The following is a 16,363-nucleotide window of genomic DNA, read 5'->3' on the forward strand; positions in this document are numbered from 1 at the left end:
ATTGAACTACTCCAGACTGTCTTCCTGTTTCTCTACGTGGACACATACTATTGTCATAATAGCAACATTCAAGTAAACCTTGTTGTTTCATAAAAAGTTCAATCACATAACCCAGTTAAGTCTACTGTTCCTGAAATAACCTTATCTTCCAGCAAATGAGCTCAGATCAAGGCTAAGACATTTTTCCATTCACCCGGTTCCGCTTCTGTGCATGTCACCTACTTTATATGTTCTACCCTGCTTCCATCTCCTAGCGATAGACTGGAAATTTCCATTCCAAACAGAAGCCACGCAGCCACCCAGTTTTGAAGTTTTGCGTTTATTTAGCACGCGCCCTACTGAGAAATACCCATTAGCAGGAGCTTTGCCGTGACCTAACCTTGCAGAGTTCTGGGTTGAGCTGGCATTGGCCATGCGAGGACAGCCCCAGGACAAGGCTGAAATTAACCCGATTTCAGCGGTTGGCTTCTGAGTGTGCTTGCATCTGCTATCTTAATGGACTGTGAGGCTGCCAGGTTGTCTTCCAGAACCTGCTGTCAAGGTTGAGGAACACAGGCAGGCGCCCAACAGGAGCCTGATGCTCAGCGGCCACCCTTGGTTGGTTATCTCATCCTGTCAGGCAGGTCTGTCTAGAAGCCTTTGGCTTCTCCTGTTTTTCTTTTAAAAGTAAAGGAACTATTAAACATGGCCTGAGTTTGTTCATTTGGAACAAAACTAAACATTTTCATCAGCCTCTTTTCCTGGCAATCACGTTAGCATCTGTCCTTTGTGGGAAGGCAGGCGTTTCCACATGTGGAATCCCCCTTAGGGAGCTCTGGCAAAGCAGACACATGAGGGGTCCTGTTCAGTCAGGGCAGATGCACTGACCATAAACAGAGGTTCTGTCCACATTGAAAGGCACAGTCTTGGCCTTTTACAGAAAAGTTGCAGCTGTTATTCTTAAAAAGAAAAACAATAGCTATTGTTTGTTGAACATAAAGCACCTTCCAAAATTTATGATAAACACTTTAGCCCTATCACTGGACCCATATTACAGATGAGAAGTTGAGGCATCACAGGCCTTGGAACTTGGCCAGGGTTACTTAACGAGGAATGGAGGAACAGGGTTGGAATTTATACCCAAGTCATTTGATACCATGGTCCAACCTCAATGGTTCCTGTAAGGGGAGCAGGTTCTACTCTCAGGAACATGATGGCAGGTCTGGAGAGCCAGGTGCTAGTTTGAATCTCCTTCTGTTCCATGCATTTCCATCCTTTTTCAACATGAGAATCCCTTTTTCCTTTTCAAAATAATAAATCTGATAATCACTATAATCTCAGTACACATTGAATAAGGCAAAAAGCTAGTGTGAATTTAATAATGTTTATAAACAAGTCTGTATCTTTTTCTTTACAATAAAATCAGTGAACATTACATATGTGTGTAAGTCGTTATTATCCAGTCACCACACAAATCTTGGATGCATAAGGATTCTTGGGATCCTGGAACTAATTTAGAGATCCCCAGTAGGAAATGATTTCTGCCTCTGCTCCTTGTCTCACGGGAGCCCAAAATCGATGGTGTGAAGATGGATAAGCATTCTGACTTAAAAATAACAACAAAATAACAATGACAATGAAACACTTTTAAATGTTTAAATCAAGGGGTAATTTAAGGAGACACTGAATTTACTGTCAATGTTCTTGTCTTCTTAGGGTCAGGTGCAAAATCAGCCTGCAGAAGAATTAAAGATTCTGGGCTATGAGAGGACTATCCCTTTAGTCTCAGCAGGAGTGATGAAGTCCAGCCTAAGGGCTGTATAAAGCCCAAGATATCATTTGGTCTGGCCCTGCCAAGGCATTAGGGGTGAGTTAATTAAACATTTGACCAAATATATTAGGCTACTTTTTAAGTTGATCATTTTCTATGGCCTTTGGCAGAAAAAACATTCCCCACCCCTGCTTTAGAGAGTTTCTAGGGTCTTAGAGAAAGGACCCTAGTCTGAAATGAACTGTTTCTCTAACTGGGACAAAGTTCCCAGGGCTGCCTACTAACTGCCTGGACTCACCATGAATTCTGTGATCTATTGTTTTACTTTGTTGTCTTTTGCTGAGATACCAAGATCTTGTCTTGCACCCTTGGTAGGTCACCCTCATTATTTTATCACCGTCAGCCAGAGGACACCAAATCACTATGTCTCTTCTTTGGGATCCAATCAGCCATAGATCAGCTCTAACAAAAAAAAACAAACAAAAAAAAAACACTTCTTTCAAATTATTATTATTCTCTTGGTGGAGTGACTTTACTTTCTGAGTTGCTTGGTCTCAGATGCTGCCACCACAAAGCTGCCTGACCACAAAGACACAACAAGAGCTGGTGGCCTTCCCACTGCCAAATATATTAAGTTCTCTTACTCTTCAGGTGGATTTTGAGGAATTTCTGGCATCAAAGGAATCACTACCCTCCAAGCAGTCTCTGCATTATAGGGAGGCTCACAAGGAACAGTGTCCCTCTGTTGGATGTGTGTTTATTATGAAATCAATATGGCAAGAGAATTCATTCTAAATTTATTTGATTAGAGGCCTCAAATTTAAGTCCATATTATTGCCACTGCCACTTATCACAAGGAAGCTAACAAAGGATGACTTGTATGTGTAATATGACAGGTGTCCTGGGCAGAATCCATCAAGTCATGTGTCTGTTTGGATAGGGGTTAGTCTATGGGGTCTGATGCTTCAGTCCACAATCATGATATAACTCAAAGACCTTTGCCTGCTAAATAGACATCTGGGAGAGCAGTTCTGGCACCATCCCTCCTCAGCTCCAATTTTTCACACAGGAGAAGCGCAACTCAGATTCAGAACTCTGCCTCAGCAACAGAACCGAGAGGGACAGGAAGACCTCAGGACGATGATGGGACAGATCAGGATTCTTGCTGCTTCTACTAAGTGCTTTGCACCTGAGTGGTTTTAGTGCAGGTCTTGACTTGCTATTCTTCAAAATGCTCTGTAAGATTGAGAACATGTTTATGTCTGTTTATTCACTTGGGAAGATCTGAGACAGAGATTTTTAAGCCCCTAGAGTCCACAAGTCAGTCGACAAAGCTACACATTGGCAATTCATGACTCATCTTTTCTGCTGAACATTTCCTGGGGGAGGTGGGGGCAATGTGTGATTGGGCCCCCAAACTGAAAGAACAAGGAAGAGTTGAGCCTTAACTGAAAAGTTGTTTAGGAAGAGAGGAAAGGGGTGAGAGCATGGGGCCGGCCCATTGAATATGGAATATGGGATATGACCTATCAGCAGTTGGTCAACTTAGGCAGCCTCTGGAAGTCTCAGTTTCTCTTTCCTGTAAATGAAATCAAATAGCACCAGCACTAGACAGTTGTTATGAGGATTCAATAAAATAACATACGTTAAGCTCGGAACCAATGGGCTTTTGTCCCCCAATATGGATCTAGCTTAGGGTGGAGCTCCTCTCTTGTAGCTTTGCTTAAACAGTCCTTCTACAGCCCTGGCCCTCACTGCGTAACTGGATCAGGGTCACAATGAAAGAAAAGTGGCCCAGCTGGGAATATCAATTCTCACTTTTCTCTCAAACCTTTAAGATAGGTCAGAAAATTAACCCATGCAACTCTTATTAGCATCTCCTCTGATCTCCAAATCCCCCAGGATTTGCTCCATCTTTTGCCCTCACCAAATTCATTAGCCACACTTCCTGCTCCCATCTTTGCTCCCAGTTTCCTCACTCCTCCATGCACACTGCCTGTACTCTCTCTACCTCCAAGAAACTTTTTTTAAACAAAAATATGTGCATGTGGCTTTTGTCCTTTTTTTTCCTTGAAAAAAGCAGGAGAGGAGAAGATGCTGAGGCAAAGGGGCCGGGGAGCTATGAACTCCCACACATTAATAATGTTTATACCATCTCATAGAATTAAAACACAGGGTTCTTTATTTTCCCAAGTATATATAGTTTTTAAATTTCCCAGGAGTTTAAATAAGACATTTTATATGGTCCATAAATTGTGATATTCGCCTGTGGATGGCATGGGAAACACTATCACATTTCCTAGCCATCACAGTCACGACCAGCATCGCTGCAGCACAGCTCACTTTACAGCCCTCCCTGGATTTGTCTTCATTCCAATTTCTATTTATATTTTAACAGTCATTTGACCAAAGACTCCTTTTTTTAAAACTTAACTGAAAACATATTTTCCACTCTTGACATAGCCATGCTGAATTCTAAAATGTTAGTCTATTTCTGTGAATTATTTATAAAATAAGAACATCTATCATTGCATATATAATCATACCACAGGGAACAAGCTTAAAGACTTCAAATATCATATAAAATTTAGATTTTTTATTTATAAATGTTAATTGAAAAAGGAGATAATGATAATAGTCAGTCTTAGGTGTGTTGATGTAGACAAAAGACAGAAGAAATTACATTTCTATTAGAACTAGTACCCTACCAATATTTTTAAATTGTAAAATTAGATGAAAGAAATGTCTTGACCTGGATTCTCTTAAGCCAAGACCCTCTCATTTGACTTCTTAAAACCTTTTGTTTCCACATGTCGGTTAGTTCCTTGATTTCTACCCTTACACCCCACCCCACCCCCCATGAATGCTTCTCAATCCCTTGCCCTTCACCCTGTCCATGAACATCTGACCAGCAGTGAGTGACTGTCTCTTTTTTGTCTAACCCTTTAGTCTTGTCCCCTCAAATAGTCCCCATGTTCCCCTCTTGTTACTATGAGAATTAAGCTAAAATGGACACCAAATGTGTATAAAAGTATAAACATCTGGTACATTTTCACCTAAAACTCTTTGCTTAAAAACCAAAGATTTAAGTGGAGCTGCTTCTAAGCAGAAAACCCATTTATCCAAGGGCCTGCCATGAGAGGCAAGGAAGTCACTGCTTTGCGCTGAGATAAAGACAGAGAGGTTAAGCCAAGAACGTGTGTCATTACACAATTCCTGGTGTCAACCTAGAGGACAGAGAACAAAACAGTGAGGAGCAAAAAGTCTCAAGCTCTGTTTTTGTTCTAACTTTGTCCTTAATTTTGTTGGGTCACTTTACAGGCAGCTGTTTGTCTCTCACTGAATTAGATCATCTTGAAGTACCAATATGCTTATTATTCTCCTTTTCTTTCCTATCATGTGGCAAAAATGGTACAATCATCCCACCTTCCTCTGAGCCACCACCCCCAGGGAGATCGTTGGAAGTGACTAGAAATCAGGACAGCTCCTGACTAGCAATTGTAATTAGCCCAAGTGAATCACACAGTTGCCAGCCTGTGTCAGAAAAACACAGATGTCCCTCGAAATTAAACCATTAAAAACAACCACTGAAGGTTTTTTCTGTCATGAGATTATGAACAGTTTCTTTAAAAATGTTCTTGCTTTTTTGAATTATCTAATTTTTCCTAAAGGGACATGTATTGCTTGAATGGTAAGAAAAACGTAAAGAATTTTATGACAATTTTTGATCTAATATTTTTTGGATGATGGATATTTGTAATTTTTTTCATGGCTGTTTTATTCTAAATTATATGTTATTTCATATAAATTAATAACTGGATTGTTACATTAATTGACAGGTGACCTGCTATTGGCATGGGAATCTCCCTCAGACATTCTGTGGGTGGGTAACCATGGAGCTCAGAGACACAGTAGTTTTTTTGAGTGATAAAATCACAGTTTTTATCAAGAACATTAAAGTGCCTGTTTTTACCCTTTGCTACAATTAATGGCCTGTGTTCTGTGAGCTCCATTGGAGGCAAGATTCACTCTGTTCAGTAATGCTAGTGTCAAGCAGGTGGCTGATGTAGAATGGCTTCCTTCAGATTTTCCTTCTGAGTAGGGACTTTCTGAGATTCTGTGCTCTCCCATTGGAAAGCTTTTGGTTAAAAAATTTTAATAACTATTTCTTTAAAAAAGATATATGAAATTAAAAGAAACAAATGTTAAATACAAAATGAGCATACCTGCTGTTGTCTTTGATTTTATTAGGCAATACACACATTGACCCAAAAGTATTAACACAAATGAAAATTTATAGGGACAATTAACAGAAAAAAGCTGTTGTTTTTACTCCTGTCAGATTTCAGTGTGTTTGTGCTGTCACATCAAGATTTGAAGCAGTGCCCTCGCTGGTGTGGCTCCCTTGCTTGACAGTGTCATCCCATGCACCAAAAGATGGTGATGGTGCGTTTGATTCCCAATCAGGGCACATGCCCAGGTTGTGAGTTTGATTCCTGGTCAGGCACATACCAGAGGCAACCAATTGATGTTTCTCACATCTCTCTCTCTCTCTCCCTCCCCCCTTTCCCTTCCTCCCTCTTCCTTCCTCTTTCTCTAAAAAAAATCAACAAAAATATATTTTAAAAAAAGATTTGAAGCACTAAGGAGTCTGCTGGTACTGAAGAAGGTATATCAGAGGCCATAACAGTATCTATCTCATAGGGTTGTGGTGAGGATTCATTGCATAATTATACAGATAATAGCATAGAATAATGACCAGCACCTACTAAATGCTGCATAAGCAATAGTTATTGTCTTTTTGGGACCACAGAGCTCTGTGAAACTCATGTCCCCATATCTCAGCATCCTCTTCTCACACTCCCAGCTCAGGAGTAAGCCCTTAGAAACATGTGTTACAGAGAAGTTGGTTTACTCCACCTTCAGAATCATCTGGCCTTGGCTTATTCTTCCATCTAAATATTTATTGAGGGAAGTCTGATCCAGGTTTAAATCCCAGCCTTATCGCCTTATCTTCAGAGCCCAGTTAGTCGATAAAGTGAGGACATTACCTGTCTTGTAAGGCTGTTTTGAACATCTGGGTCAATGTGTGTAAACATTATAGCACAATATTTGGTACATCACAGGCACTTCATAAGTGCCAAATACAACATTATTATTACTACTAGAGGCCCAGTGCACAAAAATTTGGGCACTCGGGGGGTCCCTCAGTCTGGCCTGTGCCCTCTCGCAGTCTGGGATCCCTTGGGGAATGTCCACCTGCTGGCTTAGGTCCGCTCCCTGGGGGATCGGGCCTAAGCTGGCAGTCAGACATCCGTCTGGCAGCCTGGGAGCCCTCGGGGGATGTCCACTTGCCAGCAGGGAGCAGGCCTAAGCTACAGTCCGACATCCTTAGCGCTGCTGAGGAGGTGGGAGAGGCTCCCGTCACCACTGCTGTGCTGGCAGCCATCAGCCTGGCTTGTGGCTGAGCAGAGCTCCCCCTGTGGGAGTGCACTAACCACCAGGGGGAAGCTCCTACATTGAGCATCTGCCCCCTGGTGGTCAGTGTGTGTCATAGTGACCAGTCATTCCCAGTCGTTCTGCTGTTAGGGTCAATTTGCATATTACCCTTTTATTATATAGGATAGAGGCCTCGTGCACGAGTGGAGGCCGGCTGGTTTGCCCTGAAGGGTGTCCCGGATCAGGGTGGGGGTCCCGCTGAGGTGCCAGGCCAGCCTGGGTGAGGGGCTGAGGGCCGTTTTCAGGCTGGCCACACCCACGGGCTGGAAGCAGGTATCTGGGATTTATTTATCTTCTATAATTGAAACTTTGTAGCCTTGAGGGGAGCCAAGGGCCAGCCAGGGCAGGTGGGAATCTTGGCTTCCTCCATTGCCAAGGGCAACCCAAGCCTCCTCCTCACTCCAGCTCTGTGGCTGCCTCCATCTTAGTTGGGTTAATTTGCATACTTGCTCCTGATTGGCTGGTGGGTGTGGCTTGTGGGCATGGCTTGAGCATAGCAGAGGGACGGTTAATTTGCATGTTTCTCTTTTATTATATAGGACTAGAGGCGTGGTGCACAAAAATATGTGCACTGGAGGGGGGAGGTGTCCCTCAGCCCCACTTGTTCCCTCTCACAGTCTGGGACCCCTCGGGAGATAACCACCTGCTGACTTAAGCCCGCTCCCCAGGTGGCAGATGGCAGGCCCGATCCCTAGGTGCCTGCCCCGCCTCCCCGGGTTGCACACAGGGCAGGGCCGATCGGGGGGTTGGGGCACCACCCCGGATCACGCACATGGCAGGGCCAATTGGGGGCTTGGGGCGCTGCCCCCAGTCGCGCACAGGGCAGGGCCAATTGGGGGGTTGGGGTGCCACCCCCGGTCGTGCATAGGGCTGGACCGATCGGGGAGTTGGGGCGCTGCCGCAGGTTGCGCACTCGGCAGGGCCTATCGGGGGGTTGGGGTGCCGCCCCCGGTCGTGCATAGGGCTGGACCGATCGGGGGGTTGGGGCGCTGCCCCCGGTCATGCACAGGGCAGGGCTGATCTGGGGGTTGGGGTGCAAGAATAGGGCTTCCTCAGGCTGATCGCACTGCCAAGCCCCGCCGCCCAAGGCCGCACACTGGGGTCCTGGCTGGAGGCGGGGCTTAGGTGGCACATTTGCGCCACCTAAGCCCCGCCACCCAGGGCCGCATACGGGGGTCCCGGTTGGGGACGGGGCTTAGGCGGCACATGGGGGCCCGGATGGCGGTTCGTGCTGGCCCACCCTGCCTGCAGTATGCAAATTAGCCGCCATCTTTGTTGGCGGTTAATTTGCATATCACGCTGATTAGCCAATGGGAGGCGTAGCGAAGGTACGGTCAATTACCATGTTTGTCTATTATTAGATAGGATGACTTCTAAAATGAAAGATGGCAGGGAGTTCAATGGGGGTTTCACTGTTTCCCTCACTTCCTGCCCTCGACCTTGCCATGGAGAGATGAGAAAAGATTCTGAGAACATTCTGTTCTTCCCCAAAGGAAACAACCGGTGAGAACTCCTCTTTAAAACAGCTACAGCTCTGTAGGAATGTGAGGTGTGTGTTCTGGTGGGCAGATTCAGAAGTCCCCTGTGGAGTGCCCTTGAGGAATGAATGAACAGGCTAAATGAGACAGCCTGATTTCACTCTGGAGGGGGGATTAATACAAATACCCAGTTACAGGCTGTGATGTGTGTATTCCTACACATTCCCCAAGGCCAAAGCTACCACTCCAAGTGAAACCCAGTGGAGGCTAGCCAAGTAAATTGTACCACTCAAAGTGCCCTTGGGAAGTAACTATCTATACAATTGTCAACCTACCTTGTGTGAGCTTCATTTGACTTAATTATTTGATTTATGAATGGTCAATGTTATTGACCATCCAGCTGCCCATAGACCCTTCCACTTAATAAAACAGTGGCCTATTAGCCAGCTTGTTCAATAAAGAAGCATTGAAGGAAAGCAGTACCCGTGGGGGCAACCGAAGCAAGGCAGCTGTGCTCCCCTGGTTCCATGAGCAATCTCGTGAAGATGGTGAAGATTTCACTTTGGATCTATAGATGCCATGTTTTATTTTGCATTAAAAAATTATTGTATGATTGAACTCTGGTTCAGTTCTTCTAAAGAGCAGTGAATATTGGAAAGCTTTCAAGAACACTGCTGGGATATATATATATATATATATATATATATATATATATAGAGAGAGAGAGAGAGAGAGAGAGAGAATATTCATCTTACTGACTACACAACCTCCCAGCCATGTGCCAAATATTTCAAAAGAATTAATTCATTCATGTGGTGCTGAATTGGCTGCTCCTATAAATAACGCATGGTAAGTACAGATCGCATTGGAAAAAAAGCCTTTTGTGATGCAACAATATTGTACATGGTAAGGAAGCTAGGGGTTCCTTGAGATGGTAATCTCAGCATGAGCACAAGGTCTGTGTGTGTCTGTTCCTTTGCAGATTTTCCGGATCTCATGTGTGGTATGAAAAGATTTAACTCTGGACCGTCATCATAATGAAATGCTCCCAAACTCTGGTGGATTTTTCCATTCCCATCCCCTCCACTATAATCAAACTGTACCCTAGGAGTTCTCATTTTAAGCACATATAACAAAGATCAGGGTTCAATAACTTGCTTCTTGCTGTCTCTAAACAGATTGTGAGTTCAATCTTGCAATATATAAGCACATTAAAAATTCTAAGTCTCTGACTTCCTCACTGGAAGTGATGCTTGAGACTCGCTTATAAATTTCACAACAGCATGAAACAGAAACTGGGCTCTACTACACTCAGCATGTGGTCCCTAGCGAATGGCACAATAAGAGCCTTCTGTGGCACTGCACTCACTATCTACATTGGCAAGTCTTTACTCTGTTCTTTTTTTTATTCAGATCTTTCATGAAAGCCCCTGAATCTACATGGGTGCCTAGGAGGGCTGGATGGAGGCTGGAAAGGGGCCAGCTCTGGGTGAACAGATCCTGGAGTGGGTTAGTGTAGAACCTCTCTAATTAGCCAGGCCCCGCCAAGGAAGAATTCGCATTTAAATGTTATAATCACCTGAGAAAACCTGGTCACCTGGAAGCCATTGAGATACTTGAGATATACAGGAGAGATAAGATCTTCTGAGAATATTTTTTTATTCTGCTGAATACTTATAAAGTAATTGTATTATTTTTAATATATTTTATTGATTTTTTACAGAGAAGAAGGGAGAGGAATAGAGAGTTAGAAACATCGATGAGAGAGAAACATCAATCAGCTGCCTCCTGTACACCCCCTACTGGGGATGTGCCTGCAACCAAGGTACATGCCCTTGACCAGAATCGAACCTGGGACCCTTCAGTCCGCAGGCTGACACTCTATCCACTGAGCCAAACCGGTTAGGGCTAAGTGATTGTATTATTTATGACACTGTTTATGAATTGGTCCAATATCAATGATATTCACTGTTTTGCATAAATTTTCATTTAAACACATTAATGATTTGTACCTTAATTTAGTTTTCATGGTTTTATATAGTTGTTATTCATGAAAATTGAGGACAAAAATTGTAATACATGCCCTCTATAATATATAACTTACATAGTAGGAAGAGGAGGAGGCAGCATCATATATGTATGTGGGTGGCATCTATACACTTCTATGTTGTCATAAGAAACGGTCTTAAAATTGCTTAGAAAGTAGTATTTTTACATTTAGCTATACAATACTTCAATTTATTCAAACATAAATAAAATCTTCAAGTAACTAGAATGTTGCTCATTCCAACTTTAAATGGAAAAGTAAATGAAAACAAAGCAAACTTATGTTAGGGATTTATTTTGTAACACTTATTTTATACCACCCAGAAGTGTATGTCGATTATGTATATTCTACATACACAGAACTGTCAACTCTATAAGATGTTTTTCAAATATTAAACAAGGGCTGACACAAACTACTTCAGCTTCCCAGGAGGCCCATTAATTTTGTGACACCTTGCCAGAACATTTTAATTAACTATGGCCTTCATGATTAATGAAGGTCATGAGTACATGTGTGCCTCACTTATGATCCATTGAGCTCTATAGACAGATGTAGAAAAACAATTATCCTACAAATGTTTAGTTCAATAGATGTCATATACCTTAATCAACCTGGAGACTTAGACTAATCAATAAATAACCAATAAAAGTCAATCATCCTGGAAACAGAAACTCATCAAAAAATAATAAAGGTTGTAGGTGAAAGCTTGATAAGAAACAGGACATTTATATAAGTCTCCTGGTATCTCCTTACAAATCACTTATTCACTACAAAGGGAGCAAGTAACTCCCAAGTGAGCAATGTCACCATCACCAATATTGACAATATTGACACAAATGAACATGTGCCTCCTGATACAGGGCACCAAAAAGGACACAGGAGCACTTGTGTGCTGTTCCTGCCAAAATCCAGAGCCTGAATCTACTATGAGGAAATAGAAGACAAGCCAAGTAGAGATTCTACAAAATAAAGGACCTCTACTTTTCAAAAATGTCAAGATCAAGAAAATAAAGACAGGTCAAGAAACTAGATTAAAGAAAAACAAGCTATGACAAATGAAGGCAATCTTGGATCATCAGATCATAGGCCTGGAAAAAAATGGCTATAAAGGAAATTATTGTCAACACTAAAAAAATTGAATATAGTTGGACTATGCATTAAGTAGCAGCATTATATCAATGTTAAATTTATTGATTTTTATAATGGTACTAGAGGCCCAGTGCGTGGGGGGTCCCCTCAGCTCAGCCTGCACCCTCTCACATTCCGGGAGCCCTCAGGGGATGTCCAACTGATGGCTCCTGTGGGGAGCAGGCCTAAGCCATCAGTTGGACATCCTTAGCACTGCCGCAGAGGCAGGAGAGACTCCCGCCACTGCTGCTGCGCTTGCCAGCTATAAGCCCAGCTTCTGGCTGAGCAGCGCTCTCCCTGTGGGAGTGCACTGACCACCAGGGGGCAGCTCCTGCATTGAGCATCTACCTCCTGGAGGTCAGTGCACATCATATTGACCGGTTGTTCCACCGTTTGGTCGATTTGCATATTAGCCTTTTATTATATAGGATGATTACGTAATAGAATATTCATGGTTTTAAAAATGTGTACTAAAGTATTTAGGAATAAAAGGGAATGATATCTGCAACTTCATTATAATTCAGGAAAAAGTGTGTGTGTGTGTGTGTGTGGGTGTGTGTGTGTGTGTGTGTGTACAAAGAGAGAGACAAAGGGTAACATGGGAACAATTGGTAATTCTGATTAAAGGGTACTCAGGAATTTCTTGTACTATTTTTATAAGTTTTCTGTACATTTAAAATCTTATTAAAATTGTACCAAGGAAAATAACCACAGCTAGAAAAAAATTAATTCACGTGTGTGTCACAGTGTGTTGCAAGGTGGAATTTTGAAATTTCTCTGAGCTGCTCTGTCTCCTTTAGAGGACACGGCCTGTCATCTTGAAGCTGTGCTTCTCCATTATGGACAAAGTCACGTGAATAGCCACTGTTCACCATGTCAAAGTCGGAAAAGTCTTGAAAGGTGCTCCCCTGGAGGCTCTGATGTAGACAGAACTGAGGGGGCAAGATGGACTAACCGCTTACTGGGAGGGAAGGACCAAGAACTGTTTGAGAAAGGTGACAGAACATCAGAAGTCTTGTTATTCGAATTATATGTTCTATTTAAATACATCTAGAAAATTATCCCCAAACAATAATGTAGCACACATTTTTACAATCATAATCTCTAAAAATAGAGCTTCAAGCAAATAATTTCTGCAGTAGCATTTACATTTTTTTCAGATGCAAACAGAGATACGATATGCTTCTCCTAAAGTCAAAAAGAGCAAAGCTGAAACCCCACCTTCCAATTCATTTGCTCATTTATTCACTGAGCATTGTTAATTACCTACTGGGTACTCAGTCCACAAAGGCTCTTAAAGCTCTTCTATTTCCTATTACCTGCGTTGGAGATGCATTTACTGACTCTCTAATAAGCAGCTCAGGTTCACACGTCCATACCTTGTACCTGATTCCCACACCACCTTCTCAGCCCTCTCCTCATTCAGTTTTTCCCATCTCAACAAATGGCAGCGTCATTTTTCTACTTGCTCCGGCCCCAAACCTGGAGACAGTCTTGACTCCTCACTTTGTCTCACATCCAGGTAGAATGAATTCCATCTGTTCTTCCTTCAAAATATAACCCAAGTCTAACCATTTCCTTCACTTTCACCTCGCAGAACTAAGCACCATTACATCTCACCTGGACTATTAAAATAGCAGTGACCTGTCTTCCAAGCTTCTGCCCTTGCCCCCCACATTCTGCACTCACACAGAGGAAAGAACGTGTGTTTTAAGTGGAAATTCAGTGCTTTAGTCTGCTTGGACAGCCATGACAAAGTACCACAGACTGAGAGGCTTAAACAACAAACATTTATTTTCTCACCTTTCTGAAGGCTGGAAGTCCAAAGTCAAAGTGTGAACTGGTTTGGTTTCTCCTGAGGCCTCTCTCCTTGACTTGTCGATGGCCACATTCTCCTTGTATTCACATCATCTTCCCTCTATGTGTCTGTGTCCTAATTTCTTCTTATTATAAGGCACCAGTCATATTGGATTAGAACCCACCTAAATCATCCAATTTTACTTAAATTTGTTCTGTAAAGGCCCTGTTTCCAAATACAGTCACATTCTGAGGTACTTGGGGTTACGACTTCAATATGTGAATTTCAGAAGAACACAGTTCAGCTCATAAGAGCCAAACCACACAGTCCTCTTGAACTGTCAGCGGCTCCACTTAACACCCAGAATAAAAGCTGAAGTTCCTAGAGTGATTGACAAGCCCTACAGGAGCTAATCCCAAAACTGCTCTGACCTTATATCCATTATTCTCCCATAGCTCACTCTATCCCCACATCACCGACCTCCTTGCTGTTTCTACATTATGCCAAGTACACCCCACCTCAAGGCCTTTGTATGGCTGCTTCTTCTGCCTGGATATCTGTTTCCCCAGATAACCACATGGTCTTTTTCTTATTTCCTTCAGGTCTCTGCACAAATGTCAGTTGAGCAAGGTGAAGTCCTCCCTGACTACTCTATATGTAATAGCAAACAACCCCCAATACACTCTACCCTTCCCCTGATTTATTTATTTTCATAGCCCTGCCATCATCTGACATTCCTTACATTGCTTGTCATTTCTTTCCCCCATGGAAATGCACGTTTCTTAAGGCACCATATCTTTCCAATTTGTTGACCTCTGTAGCCCCAGCAATTAGAACACTGCCTGGCTCGAAGTAGGTACTTGGTGAACATTTGCCGCAAGATTGGATAAATTAACTTATTTTACTGGTTTGCACTGCACTTTGTGAGAAATATAAAAATAACTAGCACATTTCTGCCTTTCAAATAGAAAAGTTTATAGTCTTGAAGAGTGTTAGGAAATCACTTATTAACCATGTGTGTTTTTTAATGTCAAGAAATAGAGAAAAGCAAAATTCTCTTCAGTTTTGCAAAGTGATAGAAGACTGTTTTCTAGCCTGTTTATTTTCTTGAGAAATCCAAGTTCTATGACAGCATGTGCTTTTTTATTATAAAGTTTGTGAGCCTTAGAGAAGACATTTTATAAGTAATTATGCCTGGTGATTGGTTTAATTGTCCCTCTCTAGAGAACTAAATCTGCCACAAGACATGTTACTGCTCAAAGGGTATTTTTAGGTGTCTTTTTTTAGACTAAAAATATATACAAATCAAATGGCATCCACCTGTTCATGTTAATTCTGCCTGGATAATCCCTATTTACACCAGTGGCTCCGAAGTTTAATCTCTCTAAAGAGATCTCCAGGGTCCCAGGGGGGAATTGTCTGAAAGATCCTAATAGGCTGTATCACTTCACTTAATGGTATTTAATGAAAGCAAAGGCTGAAAGTCTGAAGTGTAAAGGAAACCCTCAATTCTACCCCCAATCATTGTGATTAAGAAAACCTCTGACATTTGATTTGCTCCCATTAGTTGTGACTCTCACTGTCTTCCACCATCAGCAATCAGCACACCGGGAAGGCTCTCTGCAGTAACGAGCTAACTCTTGGCCTGATGAAAGCCATTCCCCCAACCACACACTCCACATGTAGCCAAGGAAATCACCAGACCAGATATATCCGGCCATTTCAAGCCCCCAAGCCTTTGCCCAGATGTTCCCGCTACATGAAGCCTCTCACTTGCCTATCTACCTAACTAACTCCTGATCAGTTTTCCTGACCCAGCTCAAGTATCACCTCCAAAGTCCTCCTTTTGATTCATTCAGACAGTGAATAATTTTTCCCCTGGGCTCCTGTAACACAGAGTTCATTCATACCTGGATACTGGCAATAATCATGGTATTAGTCAGGTTAGCATAGCTTATGCTTCAATAACAATAAACTCACAAATTTTTAATTACTGTAAAAACATAAGTTTATTTTTCTTTCAAACAAAATCTGCTCAAGTAATGGTGAGAAGGACACCTACACTCCATGCAGACTCAGTGATCTCACCTAACAATAATTAGTCACTCAGGTTTTGTCTAACTGCAAAAGGGATTATCTGCCTAGGAGAAAGGCTTAAAATATGGATGAGCATTACAAGTCTGACTGCAGTTAAATTTGATTATACTCAGTTAACTTGATTAAGTCAAGTTAAATGTCTCCAACAATAGAGTGAGCATCTTAATTGGAAGAATCATAATTATTCACCTTGCTGCTATATCCCCAATTCTAAAAACAGTGCCTGTATGCTACAAGGTGCCAAATCAATCCTATGTAATAAAAGAGTAATATGCAGATTAACCATCACTTCATGATAAAGATGGCGGCGCCCACAGCCAATAAGGAGGGAATATGCAAATTGACGCAACAAAGATGGCAGCACTGGCCGGAGCCATGGAGCCAGCTGGAGCGGGCAGGAGGCTTGACTTCCTTGGTTGCCCCAGCTGGCTCTGTGGCCACTGCCCAGACAAAGCCATAGTGGCAGGGCCAAGGCAGAGGCGGTTAAGGGTGATCAGACCAGGAGGGAAGGGCAGTTGGGGGTGATCAGGCTGGTGGTGGGGGAAGTTGGGGGTGAGCAGGCCAGT

This window comes from Myotis lucifugus, unplaced genomic scaffold (assembly GCF_000147115.1).
Source record: "Myotis lucifugus unplaced genomic scaffold, Myoluc2.0 scaffold_249, whole genome shotgun sequence".
Taxonomy (NCBI): Eukaryota; Metazoa; Chordata; class Mammalia; order Chiroptera; family Vespertilionidae; genus Myotis; species Myotis lucifugus.